Raw genomic sequence first — 6,000 nt, 5'->3', positions numbered from 1 at the left:
AGTTTAGTCTGGTGGAGGAGGTATTACGCTGCTTCCTCTGTTGGCGAGGAAAGGGGAAATTCCTATGGAATGACATCTGCATAAAGGAGCAGATCAAAGGTAGTGGGAGAGAAACACTTTCATGGCGTTTTCAGTCACTGTCAGAGCCTGCGCCAAATTCGAATCATGAAATGAAATGCTTTTCATATTAGTACCCGTAAATTATACAACTGTATTTTACAGTCTCACCTTATACACCATTATGTACAGTAAAGTGTCTCAAATGCTTCTATATAGTCTATGTAGATTTCTGTTAGTACATCTTATGTATGTTCTTAGCCGTGTTATGTAGTGTTTCCAAACTGGATACGTGTGAAATCAAAACTCTGAGAACTTTAAGAGAAGAAACTTGAAAACTGAATCCTACACAAATGCATGTAAGATTTCTGTCCAGTTTCACTGTTTTTAGTGAAATGAAAAAATATGTATTCTGAGATAGTATGTAGCTATGAGACTGAATACTATGTTACTGTCATTCTAACTCGCACCATTTTAATACTTATATCTTAATGTATTAAAATTCCAGGAATGTACACCGGTGACATGCAACCTTAATCACAATTGAGTAACGGAAGGTTATATTTTCATTTTATTTATTTACTGCAATTAGTATCATCATCTGCAATGACAATAATGGTGTCTGATTTGAAAGCCTCCCATTCTTCCACTTAATCTCGACTGTGTTTACCAATGATACCAGCAATACAATCCTGGCTGCGTGTAAGATCGATAAAGGTGATGCTTTGGTGAACTCCGCTTCACATTTACTCATTAGAATGGGAGTCAGGGGCCGCTTTGTGGTTGCTACGGTGAGTGAGGGAGCAGCCGCAAAGTGACTCCCATTTCCATTATGTGATCAGTATAGGCACTGGACAATACTATTGACTTGAGTCCTCTGTGGTCAGTCACTCCAAATGCTGGACATCACACAGATGTGAAGAGGGAAAATCATCTATTTTTAGATACAGTAACAAAGAAGATTTCTGCCAGAATTTGTTTCCCACTACGTTTCCAGTTTAAAAAATAAAAAGAACTCAATACATTGTGGTAAGCAATCTCCAAAAGCGATCTATTTTGGGAAACATTTTGAGTAAAGGGGGTTTCTTTTAACAATATCCTGTAAAAAGGCAAAGATCAATAGCAGGAGTGCTCAGTGGCTTGCAGTGCAGCGGTGGGTGTCTGCCACCTGTGTTGTCACAGGAAATGCCACACCAAAAGGGCTTCAAAAGAGCAACAGTCATGTAGATAAAGTGTGCTAAAAGAGTCTGTGTTTCCCTGTGCTGCATGTAAGGCAGATAAAGACAGATCACTGATGCTTGATGCACAATAAAATAGTGAGCAGCTGAGTTCAATGAGCTCTGCCTAATTAACTGTTTTATTCACAGTGCTGCAGCATGCACTGCAGGCAGTAAGCCTGTAATTAAAAGAAACATAAATATACCAGTCTGCATTCTCAAAAAAACATGAACAGGAAAAAAAAAAAACTAATTTGTGCTGTTTTTTTATTTTTTTAAGTAATATTATTTCTGTCTGGATCCATTCTGGCCGTGCAGCCATAAATAACAGCTTATATTTATTTTACTGTTACAAGACAGTATATTACACAACATAAAAAATACCAAACAGAAACCGGACCTTTGGCCAGGACAGGACGCATAGTTGTCTTGCACAACTTATGTTTATGGTGCATGGAGTTATTCCAAGTGGATGGATGCAAGTAGCCATGGCAGCAGTATTGGTAAATGTGTATTGGCAGTAGTAGATGTTGAATGTGTAATTCAGTGGCTATATTAAACAGAGCTTAAGCAAAGCACAATTCACATTCAGCTACATTATGAACCTTTGAACTGAAGTGATGTACCCGAAAATAAAAAAAAGTCTGAATAGGCTTGGATAAAAACTTGCATAATAGGGAAAAAAAGCAAGTGGACATAATACAAGAGTAAAAAAGATTTACGTGCGTTCTGTCTACCTTAATGCAAAGGTATTACAAAATCATATTTCATCAGCCATTTTTGCATGTACTCTAAAAACCCTATAGAAAAGGTTTTTATCATATACTCGTTTGACATTGTTTGCCCTTGCAGTCATCAAGCCATTGGTAAATGTCACAGTTACATTTGCCGAGGTTTTGACCTTCGGTAATTTTGCATAAGGTTAATAGGGCAAATGGCTTGAATACATTAATACAGTATTCTCCCATGCAGCCTAAGTGAAAGAGTAATGTTCCTCTGGTCTTCCAGATCTGGGAGCAGGTCATTGCACCTCACTCGACCTAACAGTTTTTTATCTTGGCAACAAATCTCTTCTATTTCCTCAAAGGCAGCAGCACAGAGAAGGGCGAGTGACAATGCCAGAAAGGGCTGATTAAGATTTTAGCCATCCATACTGACCACTAAAGACCTTTGGCATAAAAGTTTCTCCGCTTTCAGGCAGCCTGCCGCTGCAGTCTAGCTCAGTCTTGTCTTCACACTCTTCATACTTGTTCTCTTTGAGTTCTGCCTATTTGTATGATCAAGCGTTTTTTGAAAATTACTCGAAAGTAAACCGGAAGGACACTTGCTTGTTCTGACTTGATCAAAGATTTGTCAGAAAGCAAAATATCCATTTCATCCTTTTAAGTTTTTCCCTGACTGGAGTAAGACTAGATTGTCTAAAAATCTCTATAATAATATGTCACACATCCATAATCAGCCGCCATCCTGATGTTTGTTATCTACTTTGTAAAAAATAAAAAATGATCAATAATTTTGGATCCAGGTCTGTGAAATGGTTCAAACCAGACCTGGAAAGCATTGACCCATTTCAGTGCGGAACTGGTCAAGTTTGTAAAATGTAGCGGAAGGGAGGGGTGCACGTGGGCGCGTTTTGATCCACAACTACTCACAAAAGCAGAGTACTGAAAAAAAGCATTTCGTTCAGCAGATACATTTTCATAAAGCGTGGGTACAATGAGGCCATAAAGCCCAGGAGAAACACTACAAGTTCTATGTCTCATCGGGGGAGGAAGCTGATCCGAATGAACAGCCTCGTCTGTGTCTCTCTTCCAGCTGTGTGCATTCTGTCCGACACCCCGCATTCCTGAAGAGCAATTGCTCAATTCTTCACCTTCCTCCTCCTACTCCTGGAGTGCTGCTCAGGGACTGAGTTCAGTTCAAAGGCTGCTGGGGGAAGCACACATCTGCAGGTATAGTATATTCTTTAAAAAAATCAATACATTCAGTATGTACCACACTGTAAGACTGAACTATGGCTGTACACAGAGATTTGGTTCCACTACACTGGAAACATTCAACCAAAAAAAAAAAGACCCATTATTGATTGTCTAATGGAGAATATAAATATGTCTCACAGATTTCCATGCACTACTACACACTATGAAGGGCTTGGGGTATTGACCAATACACAAACATACCACACTTCCTCAGGCCACGGTCTCACTTCACACTCTTTCCCAGGTCACACTATCCTCTATTGTACAAACACAAGTACAGACACACACACACACACACACATACTCACCCTCACACTTCTTAGAAATGCTCAGAAAATTACCAACTCTCAATGTTAAACAGTACACAATAGAGAGCACTATGAACTGCCAACCGAAACCAAATTAATTGCGTAATACAACTGGCTTAAGCAATGCATATCACGCAATACTGTTTTAGGACTGTACATACACACAAAATTGCCTCACTTTACCCACTGTATGGTTATAAAACGAAGGCATATAAATACTTTAAGTAAATATATAGTCAGCTGAAACCTTTAACCCTGTCCCCATTTTAATGATTTCACATTTTTCGCTTAACTGTCTAGGGCAGGGACAGTTCATATGTAGACCCAGCATTTGCAGCAGTATTCAGTATTTCAGCCAACTAAATCAAGTACTGTACTTGGGGGGAAATCCGGTAGGAACCCTTGTTGCAGCTTATCCTCTAATTTGAAGTATTTACCTGAAGGCAGTTCATTGAAGTCTAGCTATAAGGCTGGGAATGTTAGATCAGAAGTGGGGGGAATTTTCACTGACTTTTCATGTTGATGAAAAATCTTTATTTTTATTTATTTTTTATTATCGGATATTATTTGTTCAACTGTTTCTTAGCAATCAAGCAATTTTACACAACTGGATATTACCAAACATTTATTAAACACCATTGGTCTACAGCATGACAATCAACTGCAACTTCAATTGCTCTGAAATATACAATTTTATCTTGCTTACAATTTGTCTCTCTTTTAGGCTGAAAAAGCATTTAATTATAATGCATTCAGAATTCTTATTCGTTTTTCTGATGATGTGACATTCATATAGGAAAAAGCCAAATGCCCCTCAAAAAACTGTTCCGAGATTGGAGAAGAAACCAACCATCTGGCCATAAAATAAATTCTGCTGTATGTGCGAGCAGTCTGTACAGGATTAATCATTGACAGAATTGGTCAAGTGCTGATGTGAAGAACTTCAGACTAAGTTACACTTGCAGTGCATGCATATTTCACACTCAGTGCAGACAGTATATAAAGTTTGTTTCTTTTGAAATTCAGTTATTATTCTCACTTCACATGGCTGTACACCTGGACAGACATCCAAAAAGTAACATTTTTGATAAAATGTATTCACCAGGTGATGTTCTGGATTAATGCTGAATGTGTGTGTGTGTGTGTGTGTGTGTGTGTGTGTGTGTGTGTGTGTGTGTGTGTGTGTGTGTGTGTAAGTTTTCTGGTTTTATCCCAGGTTTCATAGGCATAAAATGTAGACTGATTGCTCTTTCCAAATTTCCCATAGTGTGTAGCTGGGTATGTGAGTGTGTGTAGCCTACAACGGGTTAGCACCCCATCCAGGATGTCCCCTGACTAGTCACATTCGCTCTCTGTGATAGGCCCCAGCCTCTATGACCTTACACAGGATAAGTAGTATACACAATGGATGGATGAATGCACTTAATTTTTATTAACAAGGGACTGTGGAGGCCAGTGGTGATTACCATTGTATTTATTTCCATTATACAAACATGGTAGGACCTCAGGTCAACATTTACACACTATGGGCAATTTAGGAAAGCTAGATCAGATGGTTTCCTGTGGCGACCCCTCGACGGTTAACAACAGTAAGCCTAATGTGCATGTATTTGGATTGTAGGAGGAAACCAGAAAACATATACATAAGAAGTGAATCCCACCAGGAACGAGAAGAACATGCAAACTCCATGCACACAGATCCCTAGGTAAATCGAACCTGGACCCTTTAGGTGCAAGGTAACAGTGCTCACCAATAAGCCACTGTGCCACCATATTTTTAAACTAGTAAAATTTCAATCTTAATACAATATTAATATTTTAACTTTCCTTTAGCGGCTTCAAGAGCAGCAACTCACCCAGGTATAGAACGAGGGAGTTGCGCTCAAAACATCTTTGACCAGCCTTTGATTTTCTTTCAAAAGGCCAAAGTCGACCAATTCATGACTATTGATGATTTGTTAAACTAAAAATCTGTTAACAGAAAGGGGTCCCAGTGGGCACAGGCAGAACAAATTCAGAGCCATACAAACCAGAGACCTGGTGGGGATGTCTTCAGGACGCATTAAAGCTCTAAAAATTTTTATACCCCAGAGGTATTCAGGAGTATAGAGTCCTCATGATCAAATCGTCTTCAGGGCATCCATCATCACAGAGTAATTTGAAACATCTTAGATTTGTGAAAACACCTAAATGACCTTCTAAGAAGTCTTCTCCCGGTGTGATGAGGTCTAGTCTGCATGTCTACTGGGGTACTTTAAAATTTCTGTTTGTCACAGATTTAAATCCTTTTTTTTTTTTTTTTTTTTACTTTATTTTATTTTTTAACTTTTACGGATGCAAAAATGTGGGTATGTTCTAGTGTGAAAAGTAGGAAACATTTGTCATAATAAAGGCAAGCATTTTTGGTGCATACATTTTATTATGTCAATTTATTTCCTG

This window comes from Clarias gariepinus, chromosome 27 (genome assembly GCF_024256425.1).
Source record: "Clarias gariepinus isolate MV-2021 ecotype Netherlands chromosome 27, CGAR_prim_01v2, whole genome shotgun sequence".
Classification (NCBI taxonomy): Eukaryota; Metazoa; Chordata; class Actinopteri; order Siluriformes; family Clariidae; genus Clarias; species Clarias gariepinus.
Note: the sequence above shows the minus strand (reverse complement) of the source record.